Genomic DNA, 24,218 nt, shown 5'->3' with positions numbered 1-24,218 from the left:
GGATATTTTCTTAACCAGTTCTCCTTCCAGGTGCACTCTTAAGTGACTTGTCCTCTTCATGATATAGATCATACAGAGATGGTAGGGGTTCCCTTCCCAGAAACTTGGATTATTCATCTTAGGAAAACCAGACAGAAGAACCTGCAGTTTACAAATATAATACACACTGTCTTTGGTAACTCTGGCTGTAATTCTAGACAACAAATCTTGCAAGGAATCAAGTATAACTTATGCTCATCTGCACTTCCACATCTCCTCTTACCAAGATGACTCTTGTGATGATACCTAAAGATAAAGCCGACTTCCTAGCATCATTCTTCTCAAGCATGACAAACAACCTCCCATCATACTAGAAGCAATTCACATGCCTCTCTGGTCTTGCATGTTAGAGAGACATCAGAGGAGTTTTTCTACATAATCCAGACACCAAAGAATGTTATTCCTAGTATCACTTACAGTTGTACTCAAAATTTTCCTCTAGAATTTATCTTGATACATGCAATAAGCTTATATCTCTCATCCCCCCCCCCCAAAAAAAGGGAGATAAAAGTCAGCTATAAAACTCTATCATTCTGTTGCCATTACTTATAATGGAAAAGGTCATCAACATCCTACTCTTTTACTACCTGGAGGCCAATCATTTAATCAGTGACAACCAGTACGTATTCTGCCACTCTAGAACCTTGGCAGATCTCCAAGCCTACACCATTGACCTCTGGATACATGCCATGGAAAGGTTTTGCAGAAATCTGTGCAGAAATCACTTGTGTTCCACTTGGCGTTTCCAGAGCATTTGATTAAATCTATGATCAAAGTGTGCTCTGCAAATTACCATGCTTTAGTCTACCTTCCACTCTGTGTTACTGAGCAGCCAGTATTTCTTTCTTTTTGATTCATTGTGCATCATGGTGGATGGCTTCCTCTCTTTGGATTTTTCTAATAGTGCAGGATTATCCAGGCTCTTTTCTATTATCTACCCTCTTCTTCCTGTTTATCAATGCTCTATGATCAATAATCCTATCCGTAGCTTTGCTCAATGAGAATACACTCCATTTGTCCTCCTCATTTGACAAACCTTGCAGTCCACAGACATCTAAAACTTAAAAGATCTTTTACAGCCAGTGCCTTTAAACACAGACCTTCATACCAGTCTTCATTACAGTGATGATAACCTAGTCACCTTCAATACTACCAAAATATAGTACTGCATTTTTCTCACAAAAAAAAAAAAAAAAGGATCTGAATTCCCTGTTCCTTGCCATTGATAATACGCAGATCACCAGACAGAATCAGGTCTCTCTCTTCTAATTTGGCTAACTTTTACTTCTGCTACTTTTTTGGCACAAACACACCACATCAGTAGTGTGTGTTTTTCAAGCTGAGTTTCCTCAGCTTGAAAAACTTGGTCCTTTTCTCTCAAAGCACTACATTTCATCTGTTCAACTAATTAACCCTGCACAAATCACCAACATCAGAATTCTACTGAAAGCCTACTGAGAAATAAACATAGAAAGGGAAAACTATATAATCAACAGTATTATGAGAACTCAAATATTATGGGGACAGGAACTCCTGCTGATATCAAATGATGCTTTGTATATAAAGAAGGATCGTCAAGGTTAAACAATTACTAAGGAGATCTGAGTGCCAGTATGAGCTTTGAAAAGTTTCAGCAGCATGCATATTTGAGACTGGCAAGAGTCATTTTTTGATAACTGAAGTACGCAACTATAGGAAGAGTCACTACACAAGCAGTTTATTGAAACACAAGTTTATTGAAGTCTCATCACTGTGACCTAGACCCATGAGATGCTAAAATCTTAATCAATGCAGAATTTATATATTTTCTATACACAAGAAACAAAATGGTGTTCACAATATTATTGAAATACTCTGGACAAGAGAGAACTTGCAGGCCTGATTGGCCAAGTGGTTAGCTTATCCACTCTCCAGCAAAAAGACTGCAGGTTTGAATCCCGCCATGGGCATGGATGTTGTGATTGTCTGTGAAAATACTAGTGGTGGTGGGAAGTAGATGGCATTAGTGTAGATGATTCTGTAGGTAGTGGAGACGAAGAGTTGTAGAGTCGGTACCCCTTCCTCAATGAATCTTTGGACTCCTTGGAGGTGTCACGTAATAATAATAAAATTATTTTCTTGGATAGAAAGTACATTATACTATATGAGAAATTACATTCTTGTTTTAGGACATCTGCACTGGGCCATGTTTCACTTGTGTTGTGCATCTGGCACAAGAGTGTTTAACTTTCTAAAACATCCCTTCTGCTTTAGGAAGACAGTTTCACACATTCTGCAAGGTGTACAACATACACAAATTTCATGGTTTGGTTTTTTGATAGAATTTACATGTAACACTAATATTTGTGAACTGTCTTCATGGTATACCTATACTTTTAAAATTTAACAACACACACAATTACAGAATTCCTCTTAATTATCAGTGAATTATACAACCAGAAAGCAAAAGCTCTTTTAACATAACTTTGGTTTCTCTTGCAATCACACAGGGCACAAAACAAATTGTCTTGTGCCCAGTATGAATGTGTTAATCCTTTATCTAACTATATGTAATCAAAAGTTTGCATGTGAAATCAGCAACTCTCTATACACATGTAGCCTGGGTAAAGGATTAAAAGAAGATTGTAGCAAGTTTTTTCAATTGGTTATAAATTAAATTCAACATGCCGAAAAATTATATTCTTGTTTAATCCTTTATCCAAGTGTAAGCAAACAAAATTTGCATGTGAAGTATTTTCATGACTACACTTCTTGTATATATGACTTCACATTAATTGCCTTAGTATCCCATAATACAAAGCACACATCCTTTTGGGTGTGTATCATACTATGCATTCTTAGAAGGGCCACTAACTGGATCAGTTTCAACCTTTATTGAGGTGCTGTCAAAGTGCGGGGGGGGGTGTACCTCTCCAAAAACTGTGTGTATCTACAGGATCACTATAGAACGCGTCACTCCAGGACAGGAAACTCAGCAGTAGTTCTACCACAGGACAGTCAGAAAAACCACCACCAATTAGAACCAGAAGAGATAGCAAGGTGGAAGTAATGCAGAAGCCATTTTTTCCCATATAGAAGGAGTGAAAAGGTGTCATACCTTATTATTAAAATACTCTGGATTAGAACTAGTTGTTGAAAGTTTTTTCACTTGGTTATAAATTAAATGAAAGATGCCAAGAAATTATATTCTTGAAATTATATCCTTTATCCAAATAAGCAAACAAAGTTTGCATGTGAAATGTCTTCACAACTTGGTTGCTTGTAGTATAGAGGTAAAGAGTTCGATTTATAACCTAGTGAAAAAATTTTCAACAACTATCTCTAATCCAGAGTATTTGAATGATAAGATGCTACCACCTTTTCATACTTGTGTATATAGGATTGTATATTTCGCTACTTGTATGATAGTGTGTTGATTGAGGGGAATCCAACTAACAGAGTCTTGTGAATGTAAGAAGAAGAAGAAGGGATATGGCTGAAGCATGTAAGCTGGTGCTGAGTTGTTACCAGATTAATGTGGAGGAGGTTTTTTATAGAGTAGACAAAGGCAAGGGTGGAGCTAGAGACCATCTTTGGAAGCAGTATCAGAAGGCTGTGAGGAGGAGAGCGATTGGTGAGTGGAGTGTATTGCCTGAAAGTGTGGTGAGTGTAAACTCTGAGAAAGATCCTTTTTTTCACGAGAGTGTATGGATCTCCAGTGATGAGTTTTTTGACTCCATGGAGATTAGATGTTAGTAGTAGTAGTAATAATAATATGACTTCTACATTACTTCAACCTTGGTATGTCTTCAGGGGTCTGGGTATGGCCCTTTCCATAATGCATACATGATACATACTTGAAAGGATGTGTGTTTTTCATTATGAGATGCTAAGGTAATTAATGTGTAGTCATTAGCCTTGATATACATGTAACCTACTTGTAAAGATACCTCACATGCAAACTTTGTTTTCTTACACTTGGATAAAGGATTAAATGTAAATATCATTTCTCATCATCAAATTCCTGATATATACCCTCAAGGGGTGTACAGGATATGATAGTGCTACATGAAAATTTACATCATTACTAACTTCCTATCTACAATTTTCCTCCAAATCAATCTGTTACCTGTCAAGACTCCATCCAACATTATCAGATCTTATATTTCTATCTTCTAAGGTAGAGGTCGGCAATGCAGTACCTTCACTGTGGGTACCATGGCGTCCACAGTGAATTTTTTGTGTGCCCTCAGAGAAGTTATTGTAAACTGCTTTGGAGCTCGCAGAGGTAATTTTGCAGCGTAGATTGCAGTATATCTGAGAGATGCATTCATTACTAGTATGTGCTAAAATGCAAGAAAACATAAAGAAAAACCACTGCAAATATAATACATGATGGTACAAATTAAGTGAATATTGAATCCAACATTATTTCATAGCCGAATATAGAAACTACAAGAGTTTCATGCCGAATATATAAAAACTAAAAGTTTCAGCGGATGCAAACATAAGTAGTGCCTTATGGGCAACTCGTAATAAAGGTGGAGCAAGCTCCAGACCTCTTTCCTTGGTATTTTCCATAATGTAAAGTACATTTTGCAGAGGTCAGCAACCTTTTTAATATGAAGAGCGCAATATAAAATTTGAAAATTACGGAAAGCTCATGACACAGGCATTTTTTCTCTCATTTTAGGCTTAGAAATTCTATGATTAGTTGTTTTTAAGAAAAATGAGATTTCAAATTTTAACATTATTTTATTTACCTTGCTTTTACAACATATTTTTATCACATATGAATGAATATAAAATACCATAAAAAATAAAAAATGAATACAAAAAGAATATTGATGTTAACAATTAGCATGTATCTGTCAGATCAGATGCGAGCACCTTCCTTTATCAATCATAATGGCAAATGTATTTGTTTATTATGCAATCATAGTGTGGCTATTTCTAAAAAAGTAATATAGAAAGACATTTTAAAACCATTCATGCCAATTGTAATTTTAAGTTTAATTATTTAAATCAGGTCAGCAACACAGCGCCCGCAGTATTGCACCCTTCATATTAAAAAGGTTGCCGAGCACTGTTCTAAGGCATTTTTTACTGTATCAATCCACCTATATCTTGATCTTTCTCTCGGTCTTTTCTCTGCCAACCTAGCAGAGAACACTAGTTTTGCTAATCTTTCCTCTCCCATTCTGTTTAAGTGACCATACCACCTGAGATTAGCTCTGCTAACACGTTCCTGGATGCTGACAATGTCAGGTTCTTTCCTAATATCGTCGTTTTTAATATGATATTGCCATTGATGCCATCTGTTCATGCCCCTAATCTTTCTCAGGACTCTCATATCTGTGGTCTCTAGTCTTTGGTCAAGTGTTTTACTTCTGACCCAGCTCTCAGATCCATAAGTTAAAATTGGCTTGAATACTGTCTTGTATACAGCTAATTTAGTGTTTTGGCTAATTTCTCTCTTATTCCATATAAATTTATATGGAATAAGAGAGACCAGCTTTGTTGATTCTGTTGTCTATTTCCATATTTAATTTACCATCTTCACTAAAAATCGTGCCTAAGTAGCTGAAATGTTTTACTTGTTCTATAAGTTCTCCATTCACAATGCAGTTGATATTATCAACATTTCTACCTATTTTCATTGTCATTGTCTTTTTAATGCTGACCTTTATACCATATCTATTACAACAGTTATTGACTTTAGTCAGGAAATCTTGCCGACTTGTAGTGGATTTATTTAAAAGTATAACATCATCTGCATAAAGCAAAGAGCTGATATTAACATCTCCATTTTTAATATCGGGTTTATTACCACTTTCCTTCATGATGATACATATAGATAATGAATAACAGAGGGGATAATGTACATCCTTGTGTGACACCGGATTTAACATTATACCACCTTCCTGTACTTCCTTCAATTCTAACTGCTGACTTACAACTCAAATAAAGACTAAGTATTGCTTGATATAATGCCCCATTGACACCATATAACTGTATCATTTCAAATAACTTCTCTCTTGGGACTTTGTCGTATGCCTTTCCAGATCTACAAAACTTAAATACTAAAATACAGATCTTTGTTATAATCCCATGATTTCTCAACTGTCTGTGAAATCTGATCCTGACAGCCTCTATTTGGCCTGAATCCAGCTTGTTCTTCACCAAGCTTCTCTTCCACAATTCTTCTCAATCGTTTCTCAAGTATACTTGCATATATCTTACCAGTAACACTCAGTAGAGAAATACCTCTGTAATTCTCACATTGAGTTTTATTTTCCTTTTTATATATGGGTACTATGAGAGCTGTACTGCAATCATCTGGAATTTGTCCCTGTGTCCAGGCCCTCTGAACCATGCAGTGCAAGACTTTTATACCTCCATACTTGAGCATTTCTGGTCAAATATCTACTCCTGCTGCCTTTCCACATTTCAAGCTTTTGATGGCCTTCTCTACCTTCAAGTATGGATATGTATTCCTGACTGCATGCCTGGTCAGTGTTTTTTATCACTGTGCTGTCATTACTGCTTGTTTCATTTAGCAATTTTTCGACGTAATTACTCCATACTTCAAGAATATCTTCTTCTCCTGTTTTCATTTCACCTTTATCATATCTAATTCCTTTTACAGCATTCTTTCCTCCATGGAGGAAAGAATGCTGTAAAATGAGCTTCTTCAACAACCTCCAGAATATATTGCCACCTTCTTGATATTTATTTTCTAGGTTCTTACGAAAGTCTTCCCATTACTTTTGATTAACTAGTTTTACACAGTGTTTGGCTTTCTTACATTTGTGTCTGTATTCTCTAAGATTTCAAGCTGACTTATTTTCTGATTTTTTCTATCCTTACGAACAACCTCACCTGCCTCACTGGCTGAATTAGTCAGTGCTTTCTTCAGGGCTTGCCACTGAATCTCCAACGTTTGGTTCCTGTTCTCAAACTCTTTCATTTTTTATTCAATCATGTTTCTGTATTTTAGTCTACAGTTCACATCTAAGAGCTGCTCAACTATTATTTGCTTTAAAATTTTCTTACATGTTCTTCTTTTCAATATGAAATTCAATTTTATCCTGCTCAAGACTAAATGGTGATCACTTCCAATTTCAAATCCTCTGTACATTCTGGTGTCCTGCACCAGGGAGAAAACATCACTATCAACAATAACATAGTCAATGAGATTTTTCTTATTCCTTGCCTCTTCTCTCCATGTGAATTTGTGCACATTTTTATGCTGGAACGTTATATTAGCAATAACCAGTCCATGTCCTGAGCAGAAATCCAACAAGTATTTGCCATTATTATTAGCTTTACTCTTTTCTCCAAATTTTCCCAATATATTTGTGTATGTGTGACAATCATTTCCTATACTTCTATTTAGATCCCCAACAAGGACCAACTTTTCCGTTTTCATCGTGTCAACTGCTTTTCCTAAAGCATCAAAAAATTCCTCCACTTCTACCTTAGTAGAACCTTCTGTGGGACCATAGGCACAAACAAGTCTCATTGTCCAGTTCCCCATTCTCATATTTGCCCACATCACTCTACTTGAGACCGCCTGCCATTCAAGATTAGCCTCGTATTTAGTGTTGAATACTATGGCTATTCCTTCTTTTCCTTGATTGTCATTTCCCGAATATAACATTTTGTATTTATTATTCATAAAGATCTCACCAGTTTTTGCCTTTTTTTGTTTCAGTCACCCCTATTATGTCGATCTGGTACTTATCCAATTCCTCTGCTAGCTCCATTTGTTTTGCCATTTATGCTTCTTATGTTGATAGTACTGATCTTGAACTCTGGTGATGTTGATTTGGGGTGGGTTTTAGGATTTGTTCCAGTAGCTGACTGTTTGCTGTTTGTCCTGGTTCCCTGGCGAAAACAACCCCCATTGTTTTTGCCAGTCCTCTCAGTTATATAGCTTTGACCCTTAAGCACCAAAATATCATTTCTTGGCATCTCTAATTGATAAAAGAAGAAGAATATAATTTATTTTCTAGTATAATGTAATTTCTAACTAAACAAAGAAACAAAATTTCTGACTATCAACATTTCTAATAGTGTTAGGGAAAGCGTATAGTAACTGTTCCTCTTTTGTTTTGATACATCACTTGAATTGGAGTACACTTTCAGTTAAGGACTTAATAGATTTCATTATTGTTCATTATGAAATACCAATAGACAAAATGTATTTGTTTTTCTTTTTTTTTTTTTCCTCCTGTAGCAAAACCTTGCAGAAGGCTTGGGAAGCTGTGTTGCATTAATGCTGTTGGTGAATTAGAGGTAAGCTAGCAACAACTGAGCTCTGGAGACCAAACATTTTTTATCTATTTTTTTATTGCTTTTTTTAAGTTCCTAAACTTAATATTGAAATTATTTCTGGGAAAATTCCCATGTTACTCCTCTAAGTAAATATTATTTTTGTTTACAGGTACCCCTTTAGGAGGGGTACTCCTAAACAAAAATAGGCTACATAGCCATAAAAATAATAATCCTGAACTTACGTTTAGAGGCATTAAAAATTGTTAAGTTTCAAGATACTTTCTGCCTTCAAAATATACTGCAGCATCCATACCAATCATTAGTTGCAAAGGTGTATCAGTTACTGTATATGTGATCAGAAATGTTGTTTAATTTGTTACACAGAGAAAACTTGGGAAGCTGTGTTGCATTAATGCTGTTGGTGAATTAGAGGTAAGCTAGCAACAACTGAGCTCTGGAGACCAAACATTTTTTATCTATTTTTTTATTGCTTTTTTCTCCTAAACTTAATATTGATATTATTTCTGGGAAAATTCCCATGTTACTCCTCTAAGTAAATATCATTTTTGTTTACAGGTACCCCTTTAGGAGGGGTACTCCTAAACAAAAATAGGCTACATAGCCATAAAAATAATAATCCTGAACTTACGTTTAGAGGCATTAAAAATTGTTAAGTTTCAAGATACTTTCTGCCTTCAAAATATACTGCAGCATCAATACCAATCATTAGTTGCAAAGGTGTATCAGTTACTGTATATGTGATCAGAAATGTTGTTTAATTTGTTACACAGAGAAAACACACATTTTTGCTTAGTTGCCTTGGATTAGTTAAAAAAAAAAAAAAAATGCAACCTTGAATCACCTGTATTGTCTTATTTTCCTGATTTTCTATTCATAACAGTATTCAGAATCCATGTTATATCTAACTTAGCAAGTTAAAGAATCATGTTTATATTAAACAGTTTGCAAGCATGTTGATATTTGAAATTTCGATTTGTTGTCACATTTTTCTCCTCAAAGTTTTGATTCAAATATAGCTTATGATGTTCATGTTAGTCAGGTGATATAAAATTTTGGGATGGTATATCAGTCATCACCATTTCCTGATATGCATTTTCAGGAGGTGTCCAGCAGCAGGTAGTAGGTCCAGTAATGGCACATTCTTAAAAAGAATCCATCAAACATATCTTCTCCTTTAACATAAGTTAATTTGCAAGGTGAAACGACTACTTAATTTCTAAAATGTATTGTAGCTAAATATTAAAAAATTCTTTAGTAATCCATGTTTATATAAGTTAAGGGGATAAAATCCATGTTTATCTTAGCAACACTTGTTTCACTCATGATTTTATCTGAAATTGCTGCCTAAAAATACCTACTCTCTCTCTCTCTCTCTCTCTCTCTCTCCCTGCAGTAATTTCATTTATTTATTTTTTGCTGGCCTATGGTAAGTCTAGTGGGTAGCATACTCACTTTCAAACTAACAAGCCATGAGCTTTAATCTCACCATATATATACGGATGTTCATGAATGTCTTGAATTGATAGATGAATTTCATCTCCAGGTGTGAGACCACTACCCATTTTAGTACTTGAACAATTTTCATGATTAGCATTGAGACTAGGATTTCTGAATTACCTAACTCTTAGTCCACCTATGGTACTAAATGTAAGATAGATTCTCATCCCTTCATGGTGAAATTCAAAGTAAAAGAATATATTTACATGCACACACGCACGCGCACACACACACACACACGCACGCACACACACACACACAGCTTTGAAAGAAGTCAACAGAGACACCATAATATGAGAAACAAACCTACAGTAGTCCTACAGGGAATACTTTCCACAAGTGTCCTATAGCAACAGTGAGTAATGAGGTCCTGGACTGTTGTGGGGTGGATGATGTCTCTTAAATAATATATTTACACACATATTCGATCGATTCTCCTGTTCATCTCACAGATGTTCAGTAGAGTTGAGATCAGGGTTCTGTGGAGATCGGTGAAGTCTGGTGACATTCATGACCACAAACCACACAGTTACTGTAGCAGCCTTATGACACAGGATATTGTCTTGCTGAAGGAGACAATGGTCAGTTCCATAGAAAATGGCACAAAATAGGAAGCATTGCATTGTTCAGAATGTTCACAGATTCCTCTCGAAGTTCAATGTTTGTGACCACAAACACAGAAGTCCAAATCCAAACTAAGAAAAACAGGACCATTGCGTTGCCACATCCAAATTTCATAGTTGGGGTTACACACTCTGGTAAGAGATGTTCACCAGGCATCTGCCACACCCACACCTGTTCATCAGCTCAGTAGAGGATGTAGGTGATTTGTCACTCCATAACAGCTTTTGAAGCTTCCACACTCTTTTACTACTGAAGACGATGTTTTATGTTGGTTCGGGTAATATGGGGCTTGCATATTGTGGTCCTACCATGGAAATCCATGTTGTGAGTCTCGATTATGAATGTTTTTATGCAGATTCATGTTCCAGTCGATCTGGAACTCCACATTCGACGTATTATCCTTCGTAGCACCCTATGATCATGTTCGGTGAGTGTAATCGGTCATCCGCTGCTGGTAGCACTTGCAGTTTACTCCCTGCACTTCCATCTCAGTATGGTAAACTGATGAATTTCATCACTTTACCATACATCAGTTTTTGACCTGGGATCCTTTGTCCTTTCTCTGACGGTTACAGAAGTTACTGTATACATGTATAAATTTTTACTCTACTACAAATATTATGAATTTTTTTTATGCGAATCCTATTCATTAAAGGTTGTAAACCTATCATACATTTACTACAATAGGCGACAGTGACTTAGTGCAGCACTTCTTCAACTTTTTCCACTCATGACACCTTTTCATCCAAGAAATTTTTACGTGACCCCGGGTATATAAAATATTTATACAAATCAAACATTTACTGATAGTAAATCATAAAGAAATTTATTTTAAAACAATTCTTTGGTATACATATAATTTTACCATTTACATAAAGAATTACAAACAATAGCTTTGAATCTGAATTAATTCTTGGTCGTTGTGCATTCAGAAACCTTTTACTGTCTAATTTTTCGCAACCCCACGTTCGGTTACGTGACCCCATTTGGGGTCGCGACCCACAGTTTAAGAAGCTCTGGCTTAGTGTATAATTTGAAAATCTTGCTGTACATGCCTAACATTTTTCTTAATCTACTTCAGGTCTATGATAAGCAGGCTGGTGGGTTCACATCTAAACTATCAAAATCATCTCCCATCTTTTTTTCAAACATCATAGAGGGATTTGAACCCACAGCTTCATAGTTAAAGAGCAGGCAGGCTATTATCTTGGTAAACCAGGCCAGCAGTTCTCGTTTTCTTTTATTGTATTCTCATCCACAAGAGACTGCTCACCCTATAATACATTAGTACTGTAGATAGTAGCAGAAAGGTGAAGAAACCTGTTATCATTAGACTAGAAGAGTTGTAGATTGTACTCTCCAAGAAATGCAAAAGAAGGAAGACTATTTCAAAAGACGGCATTAGAAGGAATTATTATTATTATTTCGGGCGACTCCAGGGAGTCCTTAGACTCATCGAGGGAGGCCCTAAACATCATGTCCACACAACTATCACAGTATCTATCATACCTTGCCTTGAACTCGCTCACTGTCATAGCACCCACAACAGATCTGGCAGCTTATTCCACTCATTTACCACTCTAAAAGTAAAGAACCCATCTCTAACACCCCTGCTAACCACACTCTTGCCCAGCTTCCATAGGTGTCCCCTAGTTCTCCCACCACCAGTCCTGATCTCAAAAATATCCTCTGAATTAATCCTATAGAATCCCTTTAGCAATTTTAATGTCTCAATCATATCTCCCCTTTTCCGTCTAACAACTAGTTTCTGCAACCCGCAAGTCTTCAACCTGTTCTCATATGGTTCATTCCATAGACCTGCTATCATCTTAGTCACTCGCCTCTGGATCCTCTCCACCTCCTCCCCATCGAGAAGGAACCGATGTGACCAAATCTGGGCACAGTGGTCGAGATGAGGTCTTATCAAGGCTCGGTACAGAGGTACAATAACTTGCTTATCTCTGCTCGTCAAGGTATTTATCAAACCAAGTGAGTTGATGAGCTGATTTAGCTACTTTTGCAATGTGCCCCCTAAACTTCATCTCCCTATCCACCAATGCTCCCAAGTCCCTGGCCTCATCAATCTCCTGGAGTACAGTTCCACCAATGTGGTATACTGCTGCTAATCTTTTCACCCCAAAATGCATAACCTTACATTTTGTCACATTAAATTGACATCCATTCTCCTTAGCCCAGAACTCCAATCTATCCAAGTCATCCTGCAAGATTTTGCCATCTTCTGCATTCACTATCGTCCTACCCAACTTTGCATCATCATCATCAGCGAACAAATGAACTGTTCCACTTAGATCCTTCCCTATATCGTTAATGAACAGATTAAACAGCAGTGGTCCGAGAACAGAACCCTGCGGCACACCACTAGTCACAGGCCGTCTTTTGGACTCTACTCCTGAATAAACTATCTTTGATATCTCTCCATCAACCACCCACCTATCCATCTCACCAACCCTATATCCATTCCCATATGTTGTAGTTTACGGATTAGAATTCCAAGTGGTATCCTGTCAAATGCCTTTGCCAGGTCCAGCAGTATCACTGTAAACCCATTTCCCTTATCCAGTTCAGCCGTCACCTTGTTATAAAACTTGAGCAAGTTACTGAGGCATGATCTGCCCTTCACAAAGCCATGCTGTCCCCTGTACAGTATCTCATTTTCATCAATCCATTCCTGTATTTTCCCTTGACTACTTTCTCCAAGACCTTGACAACGACTCCTGATATGCTGATCGGTCGGTAATTTGCAACCGTAGTCTTGGATCTTCCTTTATGCAGTGAAACTATTTAACCCTCTTTCCACACCTTCGGGACTAAACCAGACCCGAGACTCAGATTAAACAGCATGGTCAAGGGCACTGATAATTTCTTAGCCGCTTTACGCAAGACCTGTGCCTGTATACCATCCAATCCCACAGATGTATTCACATTAAGGTTCTGTAATAGACTATTCACCTCCACTTCATTCATCACAATTCCCGTATAAACTAATGGTTCCTTCATTTTTTCAATGTCACCACCTGGATGTTATACTTTTGCAAAGTGCACACTCAGTAACTCCACTATATCGACTGATTCAGTGACCTCCTTACCATCGTCATTCCTTAAAATCATTTTGCCGTGTACAGTTTTTTCTTGCTGCAGCATATTGAAAGAACTGTTTGGGATTCTCTTTTGCTTGCATAGCTAGTTTCCTTTCATAATCCACTTTTGCTTTTTTTTACCACACTCGTTACCCTTCTGGCCTGCACTTTATACCGTTCGTGTGCCTGCAGGTCACCCCTTTCTTTAAATTCCCTCCACAGTTGTTTCTTTTTTTGCATCTCAAGCTTAATGGTGTTATTCATCCATTTAACCCCTACTTGTTTTACTATTTGGACCCTAGGTATACAATCAGCCATAACCTCCTGTAAATGCTCCTTGACCACTTCCCATGACCTATCGACATCCAGCCCTTGCAGTTGTACATGCCAGGCCACTGATCCAAGCAATCTCCAAGCTTGTCATACTTGCCAGCATGGTAATTCCACATATACCCTGTCTATAATATATATTCCACACCTTTAGCCACCTCCCAGGTCAAGACTTTATGATTACTCTCACCATTAGGTGGCAACATGGTCATATTCATTAAAGTCAAATTCTGAGATACTATTACCAGGTCAAGCACTCTTGCACCCCTAGTATTTTCAATTACATGCTGTCTCAGATAGTTATCCCTTAATAATTGAATAAAATCCATTACCTTCCTCACATGTGTCCTCTCCTCCTTCCAATCAATGTTACCATAGTTGAAATCCCCCATAATAATTACCCTCCTTCCACTCACTTCATCAATTTGTTTATTCATACTATCTCCACCATCTATTCCATCACCTGGTCTATAGCAGCACCCAACCGTATATTTTATTCTGCCAGTCTCAATCTCACACCAAATAGCCTCAAATGAGCTCCTTTTACTATCCTGCGATACAACTTCAATTCTCCTTGGCTGCAGTTCATCAGCTATCATCAATAACACCCCTCCCCCATTTTATTCTCTCTGTCCCTCCTAAACACACTATAACCTACACATTCTATCCCACTAACTATATTATCTTTCGTCAGCCATGTTTCACTAATGCCAATAACCTGTGGCCAGGAAGAGCCAATCAAGGCCAAAAATTCTTCCTTCTTGTTCCTAATACTCCTGGCATTAGTATACATGAGATGCAGTGATCCCTTTGTCCCACACCTATCTTAATGCATTATTCTAAATGTCCCATTCCCATTTTTTGTCCTTAGTGCTGGCTCGGGTACATTATATACATTCTTACACTCAACTGGCTCACTGATGTCCGCATATCCACTCACCCCCCCCTCCTTGGTATTCTAGTTTCCCTGGTTCTGCACATCCATTTTCACTTCATTCAGCAACACTTTTTCCGGTCTCTGCACACCAAATCCATTCAAATAAATGAATGATGAGGAAGAAACATTTTTTCTTAGAGTTTGGAGTTGAACTATGAAGTAAGCTGAATAACTGCTATGTATGTTTTAAAAGATTTAGAAAATAGCTGGAGAATTTTCAATTCTAATTCTTATAAATAATGTTTACAGAAGTATTTGTATAAAATGAAAGCAGAAGCAATTGAACATCCGTGTAAAAGAAGATGGAATGAACTGGTGAGAGATAGGTCATTAATTCACATAATCTCTATCTTCTGCAATGAGTATTTTAATGAGAAGTATTTTCAAGGAGCTCTGAGGAGTACCACCCCGAATGCAAGAACCATTTTCAGTTGTTAGATAGATTTGTGATTTGTATAGATTTAATAGTGTTTAGAGGCAAAGTACACTGTTAAATGAGAAAAGAAAACTTGATTTGATGGATAATGTGTGGGCAGTATTTATAATATGTTTATGCCAGGAGATTGGAGTGTTCCGATGAAGTGAAATCTTATCTTTTCTGGAGATTTGGATGTTGTTAAAAGTAAGCCTGGAAGAAAAGTACTCTTTTTGTGAGAAATAAAAAGGATTCGAGTATTATTATCATTTGTTTCTTTCAATGATAATTATACTCAAATTCTTTTTATTTCTCACAAAAAGAGTACTTTTCTTCCAGGCTTACTTTTAACAACATCCAAATCTCCAGAAAAGATAAGATTTCACTTCATCGGAACACTCCAATCTCCTGGCATAAATATATTATAAATACTGCCCACACATTATCAACACTCATTGAAGACGGGTTCAGAGATTCAGAATGTAGGGTTGCAGAAGATGATATTTTAGAAGTTTTGGTAATATGTGGAGTGCCAGGTTTGTCAAATGAGAAACAAAGTACAATGTACTATCATCAGTAGAATGTGTATTGGCTTTGCAGACAAGTGGAAAAAGTCACTGATATAAAGAAAAAAAAAGTAGGTGAAAGAATGGAATCTTATGTAACACCAGCAGCGTATTTCATAGTTCAACTCCAAACTCTAAGAAAAAATGTTTCTTCCTCATCATTCATTCATTCATTCCCTCTAATGCTGTCTTTTGAAACAGCCTTCCTTCTTTTGCATTAGTTGCAGAATCTGAGTATAAAGATCTGCCCTCCATCACACATAATGCGCAAAACCTGACAACCAAATCGCAGGGTTTTCATGGTGATGAGGATATGATACAAGGATTCCAGAGAAGATTCACAAAGGTGGGCAGTGGTCTTTGGGATGTGGAGTACGAGAACAGATTGAGAGCATGTAAGTTGCAAAGCCGCGTGAATAGGAGGAAGAGGGGAGATATGACAGGGACATATAAGCTGTCAGGCTTGTTATCAGGTTGACATGGAAGAGATTTTTCATAGAATGGGAGAGGGAGGGGTAGAACAATAGGTTCTACCTATTGTTCTACCCTGGATACTCGTTGGATACTATAAGGAGGGTGTGAGCAGAGTAAGGAGAAGGGTCTTTGCATGGAGTGTGGTTGATGAGTGAAATGCACTGCCTGAATGTGTTTTGAATGTAAACACATTAAATCAGTTTTAAGTCATGGTCGGACGAGCATTGTGTGCGATAGTGTGTACCTCCCACGATGAATCTCTGACTCCATGGAGGTCATATGTTAATAATAATAATAATTGCATGGTTTAGATGTGTTAGCTTGAAATTTGGTGAAATATCAGCAGCTTAGTAAATTATTCTATTTATTTTTAGTGTGGCATTCGGTCTAGCATAAAAGTTGACTTGGGATAGCCATAAGGTATCAATTGTTGGTAGATTTAAAATAGGTGGTTCCCAAATTTTCTCTCTTCATAAATGTGTGTGGGGGAAATAAAACTAGTTTTATTGCAATCTTATCATTGTTGATAACGATGGTAATAAATTAAAAATATATTGATAATTATTATTATTATTATTATTATGGGCAACTCCAAGGAGTCGACAGACTCATCGAGGGAGGCTCTAACATCATGTCAAGAACAACTATTCGTCTTTCACACAGTATCTATCATACCTCGCCTTAAACTCATTCACGGTCATAGCACCCACAGCAGACTCTGGTAGCTTATTCCACTCATTTACCACTCTCCAAGTAAAGAACCTCGCTCTAACACTCCTTTTAACCACATTTTTGCCCAGCTTCCATGTATGGCCCCTAGTCCTCCCACCACCAGCCCTATTCTCAAAAATATCTTCTGGATTAATCTTATAGAAACCCTTCAGTAATTTTAATGTCTCAATCATATCACCCCTTTTCTGCCTATCAACCAATTTTTGCAGCCCACAAATCTTCAATCTGTTCTCATAAAGTTCATTCCACAGACCTGCCACCATCTTGGTCACTCGTCTCTGGATCCTCTCCACCTCCTCCCCATGAAGAAGAAACCCTGGAGCCCATATCTGGGCACAGTAGTCCAGATGGGGTCTTATCAGGGCTCAATATAGAGGAACAATAACTTGTTTGTCTCTGCTCGTTAAAGTATTTTTCAGTAACCAAGTGATTTGATGAGCTGTTTTAGCCACTTTTGCAATGTGCCCCCTAAACTTCAACTCCCTATCCACCAAAACTCCCAAATCCCTGGCCTCATCAATCTCCTGGAGTATAGTTCCACCAATGTGATATACTGCTGCTAATCTTTTCACTCCAAAATGCATAACCTTACACTTTGCCACATTAAATTGACATCTATTTTCCTTAACCCAGTCCTTCAAACTATCCAAATCATCCTGCAAAATTTTGACATCCTGTGCACTCACAATTGCTCTACCCAACTTTGCATCATCAGCAAACAAGTGAACACTTCCTCTCAGATCCTTTCCTATATCGTTAATGAACAAATTGAAAAGTAGTGGTTCAAGAACAGAACCCTGCGACACACCACTAGTCACAAGCCGTCTTTTGGACTCCACTCCTGAATAAACTACTCTCTGGTATCTCTCCATCGACCACCCACCTATCCATCTCACCAACACTATATCCATCCCCATCTGCTCCAGTTTACTTATTAGAGTTCCATGTGGTATCCTATCAAAGGCCTTGGCAAGGTCCAGTAGAATCACTGAAAACCCATTACCCTTATCCAGTTTGGTCGTTACTGTGTTATAAAACGTGAGCAAATTATTTAGGCATGATCTATCCTTCACAAAACCATGTTGTCCCCCATACAGTATCCCATTTTCATCTATCCAGTCATGTATTCTTCTCTTGACTAGTTTCTCCAAGACTTTGACAATGATTCCTGATATGCTAATCGGTCGGTAATTTACAACAGCAGTCTTGGAACCTCCTTTATGCAGTGGAACTATTTTCCCCTCTTTCCACCCCCTCAGGACTAACTCAGATCCGAGACTCAGATTAAACAGAATGGTCAAGGGTACTGACAATTCTTTAGCTGCTTCACGTACGACACGAGCTGGTATACCATCCAATCCCACAGATGTGTTGACATTGAGGTTTTGTAATAGACTACTCCTCCACCTCATTCACCACAATTCCCATATAAACTTTTGGTGCATTCATTTCTGCAATGTCACCACCTGGATGATATATTCTTGCAAAGTGCTCACTCAGTAACTCAACTTTCTCAACTGATTCAGTTACCTCCCTACCATCGGCATTCTTTAAAATCATTCTGCCATGCACATTTTTCCTTTTACTTGCTACATATCTAGAAAACTGTTTAGGATTCTCTTTAGCCTGCATGGCCAATGTTCTTTCGTAATCCTTTTTTGCTTTTCTTTCCACACTCGTCACCCTTCTGGCCTGCGCTTTATACGGTTCATGAGCCTGCCGGTCACCTTTCTCCTTAAATTCCCTCCATAGTTGTTTCTTTTTTTGCAGCTCAAGCTTAATGGTGTTATTCATCCATTTAACCCCTACTTGATTTATTATTCGGACTCTAGGTATACAGTCAGCCATTGCTTCATGCAAACACTTCTTAACTGCCTCCCATGCACTGTCAAATTCTAGCCCTTGCAGTTTTACATGCCTTGGCACTGTACCAATCAATCTCCTAAGCTTGTCATACTTACCAGCCCGATAATTCCACATGTACCCTGTCTTAATTGTAAATTTCACACCTTTAGCCACCTCCCAAGCCAAGACCTTATGATCGCTCTCACCAATTGGTGGCAACGTGGTCATATTCATTACAGCCAAATTCTCAGATGCAATTACTAGGTCAAGCACTCTCTGACCCCTAGTATTTTCCATTACATGCTGCCGCAGATAGTTATCCCTTAATAACTGCATAAAATCGAATTCCTTCCTCCCATGTGCCCTCTCCTCCTTCCAATCAATGTTACCATAGTTGAAATCTCCCATAATAATTACCCTCCTTCCATTTCTTCTATTTGCTTATGCATACTATCTCCACCATCTATTCCATTACCTGGTCTACATCAGCACCCAACTGTATAATTTGTTCTGCTAGTTTCATTCTCACACCAAATAGGCTCAAATGTGCTCTTATCTCTATCCTGCGGTTCCACTTCTATTCTCCTTGGCTGTAGCTCATCTGCTATCATCAATAACACACCTCCCCCCATTTTATTCTCCCTGTCTCTCCTGAACACACCATACCCCTCACATTCAATCCCACTAGCTTTGTCATCTTCTATCAGCCATGTTTCACTAATGCCAATAACCTGTGGTCTGGAAGTGCCAACCAAGCCCAAAAATTCTTCTTTCTTGTTCCTAATACTTCTGACATTTGTATACATGAACTGAAGAAGCCGATTTGTCCCATCCCTATTTTGATGCCTTATACTAACTATCCCATTCTGATTTGTGGTCTTTCCTACTCGCTTGGGCATATTACACACATTCACACACTCAACTGTCTCCCTAAAATCTGCATATCTACTCCCCCCTTAATAACTCTAGTTTCCCTGGTTCTGTACATTTACTTCGACCACATTCGACAACATCTTTTCAAGTCTCCGCACACCAAATCCATTCAAATGTAATCCATCCATTTTATATAAATTCTTTTGCCCATCGAACTCATTCCACACATCAAACATAATTCATGCATAAAGTCATTAGCAATTATGGCCCTCCTTCTATACTCTTTATAACCCTCCTTCTATACTGTCATGCCATGGTAACAGACTCACCATCCTAACTCTCTCACTCTTTTCTTTTGCTACCTCAAGCAATTTCTTCACATCCTCACTCATAGCCTTTTTGTTTCCTTTCAAATCTTTTGTACCTGCTACCACTATCAGTTCCTTCACCTGCTGTTTTTGCCTTCTGATTGACTCACTTACATTCTTTACGGTGCGACCGTAAAGAATGTAAGTGAGTCAATTAGCAGTGAGTCAATTACCAACACGCACCGGGATGGTACGATTTTGTTAAACTCTCAACTAACACATCTCTTACTAGGAAATCTCCATACGACACACGCTCTTTCATTTTGTTTACACTCACTATCATACCCTTATTTTTTCTATCATACTTTTGCCGATTATTAGTCGGTACGCGTGTTAAAGATTTTTGCCAACGTTCCAGTTGCTGGTTTACTCCATGTATTGCTCCATGTAATAGAGCTATCTCACTCATTGCGTCAGTGTCATCATTTTTATTTTCCGATGATTCATTCAATCATTCTGTATGCTTAACTTCATTCTCTCTTACCACGCTACTCTCATAGCTATCAGGTACTACCTCGCAAATATCCTCATTCATACCTCGAATATCGATGTTATCTAGATTCTCACTTTCGACAATGTTATCACTCACACGATCTGAAACATACAATGATTAATCAGTGTCAGTGGAGTTAGGTTAATAATAATAATAATTGCATGGTTTGGATGTGTTAGCTTGAAATTTGGTGAAATATCAGTAGCTTAGTAAATTATTTTATTTATTTTTTTAGTGTGGCATTAAGTTTAGCATAAAAGTTGACTTAGGATAGCCATAAGGTATCAATTGTTGGTAGATTTAAAATAGCTGGTTCCCAAATTTTCTCTCTTTATAGATGTGTGTGTGTGGGGGGGGGGGGGGGGGAAATAAAACTAGTTTTATTGCAATCTTATCATTGTTCATAACGATGGTGATAAATTAAAAATATATTGATAATGCAATGATTAATCAGTGTCAGTATTATCTTGCCATTCTTACTTTGTTTGGCATATTTACAATATCATGAACATTTCAAAATATACAAATGTAAGATGTGCTTTTCATAATGTGGCAAAACACAGCACTATTTATTAAGACATTCCAAATGTGGCATCTTTCCAGATGTTTCATGCTTTTTATGGCAACAGAGTGTTATACCATATGTCATCTCTTGTAACAATGAATGTCATTTTTAGTGACCACTGTATTCAGAAGAAATGTTTTTCCTTTTTCCAGGACAATAAATGGGTGATATATGTAGAACACACACGGATGGACCAGTGCCATTTAAGGCAAGTATGGTTGGCCATGTTTGTACTACTCATATCATCCATTTATTGTCATGTCGACAGACATTTCTTTCAAATACTGTTGTGACTAAAAATGATATTAATATCTCCACACACACTATGCTACTCTGGTATGGATGCTTAGACATTTATTATTATTAACTTTGATGTTTAGAGGAGAAAACACATTTAGAGATAATAATCAACTAACTAAATGCATTTTGCTAATTAAATTATCTCACCAATGTTTCACCTTGATCACCAAGGTATCTTCATGGGCACAAAGAAGTACACTGAGCACGTGCATGGAGGCATACCAATAGAAAGGCAAATGCATATCGAGAGTGAAAAATGGGATCCTATGGTCCTAACTGGCACCCTCTATGGATGCCGTGATGGAATCTTGCTGGAGGTCTCAATATGATGGTCTCCCAGATTTTTGATAAAATAAAGCAGCCAAATTCATTAAGATATGTTAGAGAATGTTGAAGTACCATGGTGAATTTAGAAATAGTCTCTCAGATTTATCTGCTTTTGTATAAAAGGAAGCCCCTCCCCCCATTGGATCTGGTGTATGGATGGCATGGTCTCCTACTCTAGAATGGCTGTAATGTAGATGATGAGCATAGTTTCTATCCATTGTCAGCAGATAACAGTGGAGTAAGATATGACTAGCCCACCATTTCCAGTTCAAGTTTGAATGTTTATTTAAAGGGAGTGCTGAAGCCTTGCTCCATCATCCTGACTTGAAATGTAATGACCCAGTCCTTACCAGAAATCTGGTAAAGTCCAATTTTCATCAGTCATCAAAAGTTTTTTTTATTTACAACATCTCTTCCGCATCATTGTTCCTTATGATATCATGTGGCTCGTATGCTTTAAATAATCCATTATTAGCACCCTAACAGTCTGCCATGTATTTGCTAACCTCACAGCAACTGATGATGATGATGACCTGTAATATTCAGGTTGAACTGTTTGGAAATCAATAATTTTACTTTAATCCTTGTGTGTACATGTAGTATTGTCTCATTGTTTCTGTGTTCCAAATGAATTTTAACTGTACTTCCAGTTTGTCTAAGTAAGTTAGTTTGTGGATACTATTGACACCAGGATGATCTTGATGATCAAGAGGATCTTTAAATGAATAGATAAGGATAGTTAATTTTTGGCCTGAAGGGTGTGTATGTTGTATCTTTTAAGAATCCAATTTTTGAAGTGTCTTGGATGTAGGAAATGGCAAATTTTTGTGTTCTGGGTTTTGATAGAGGTAGAGTAGAGAGTTGATTTTTGTGAAGGGTAAAAGTCATTGATCAAAAAATTGTCCCTGATGATTCTAGCTCAGCTAAAGTTTTGATAGCACTATATTGCTGGTAGGGGATGATAAATGATGAATGTAAATTCCAGTGTAAATAAGTTTTCTGTAGCCAGAAAAGGATAAGGATCCATTGAGAGTCAAGTGCAGGAGTGTCAAGAAAGGGGAGACTGGTATTGTTTTCCTTTTCAGCAGTGATGAACAGGTCCTGTATTGTTGGCTGTTGAGGTGTAAACAATGTAACACTTCTATATTATGGCATTGCCTAAACTACACCCTTCCTCTCAAACTAACAATATGGCTACACTGCCGATGATGGTATGTTATCCATTTTGCCACATGGCTGGGATATGTTGGTAACATTTTTAGCATACCTCAACAGCCAGCACCAGTGGATCAATTTCATTGTTACAGAGAACTGTCTGCCCTTCCTTGATAATCTTGTCATGACTATCCAATGAATCTTTATACTTTTCTTTGTACAGTAAACTTGCCCATATTGGAAGATACATCCATCATCTCACATCACTAACCCTTCTAGCAGTATGGTGTTATCAGAAACCTTAGATAGTTGAGATAGAGCCATCTGCCCTGACCACACTATCCTCTCCAATGAAATCGATCACATTAGGAATGCTTTTTTAGCTAATGGCTTTCCCCTTCACAAAATCAGTATCCCTCTCCACACTCTTTCTCCTCTCCAAAAAGAAAAGAAAAGAAAAACAATCTAGAACACACAAATTCACACAAGATATCTTCTTGTGAAAAATTCATGTGAAAAATCTTTTAAGAATGTGTATTTTTCAGGAAAAATACACATTCTTAAAAGATGTAACATACAGAACTTCAAACTATACCAAAAATTAGTTGCCCTTATCTCTCAAAAATCTGAGAGACCATCATCGTAGGACCTTCAACAAGATTACCACACTGATTACAGGACTACGTCCCTCCCTTGGTCTCTGTTTGCCCTCCTGCTAGTATGCTTTAGTGGCAATGAATATATCTTGGTGACTAAGGCAAAATATTGGCATAATAATTTAATTACCCAAATAAATTTCGTTAATTATCTCCAGACGTGTTTTCTCTAAACATCAACACAAATGTTGTGTTGATGTTCACAACAGTCATTCAAAGCAAGAGACTTGTGAAAATTCAAGGATATTGGTAAACTTCATATTTCATATGTAATATAAAGTTTATCAGCACATTTACAATATATCCATAATTTCTTGGATTACAAGAAGGTGTGAATGTCAAAAAAATCTCACTAACGACTAAACAGTTATGTGTGTTGTATTTCAATAGAATGAAACATCTGTAGCTCAATCCACATAGTTAGAATGGATTAAAAGTTCCCCAAAAGATGAATTCTTGGCTTACTAGTAAACCATGAGAAGAAAATGCAGAGTATGTATGTATTCATTTAGATAAGCTAGATAACTGGGAGGTGCCTTCCACATGGCCTTTTATGGAAAGTAAAGAACTGATAGTCTTCTGATCTAATGTTCACTCCCCATCTTCTCATAATTCACCCCCATTACAGCATATTATTCTGGAGG

The 24,218-nt window shown here is 37.4% G+C and overlaps 1 protein-coding gene across 8 annotated transcripts in view; it reads left to right on the top strand.

Annotated features, from left to right (window-relative positions):
* LOC150108741 (uncharacterized) overlaps window positions 1-24,218 on the top strand; it is a 189,706-nt gene that overhangs the window by 11,072 nt on the left and 154,416 nt on the right. For 4 of the 8 annotated variants that reach the window (XM_090416193.1, XM_090416190.1, XM_090416192.1 and 1 more), the window contains exon 2: window positions 8,261-8,319. The exons of 1 other annotated variant lie outside the window; for it this stretch is intronic. The gene's annotated coding sequence lies outside the window, so the exon portion shown is untranslated. Of the gene's footprint in view, window positions 1-8,260; window positions 8,320-8,688; window positions 8,731-24,218 lie in introns of those variants that run through there. 3 more of the 8 variants (XM_090416197.1, XM_090416195.1, XM_090416196.1) reach the window with 3 other exon arrangements.

The sequence above is a fragment of the Typopeltis vanoorti genome, chromosome 3 (assembly GCF_054136105.1).
Source record: "Typopeltis vanoorti isolate ZY-2024b chromosome 3, IOZ_Tvanoo_1.0, whole genome shotgun sequence".
Taxonomy (NCBI): Eukaryota; Metazoa; Arthropoda; class Arachnida; order Uropygi; family Thelyphonidae; genus Typopeltis; species Typopeltis vanoorti.
Note: the sequence above shows the minus strand (reverse complement) of the source record. Positions and strands in the feature narration are given on the sequence as shown.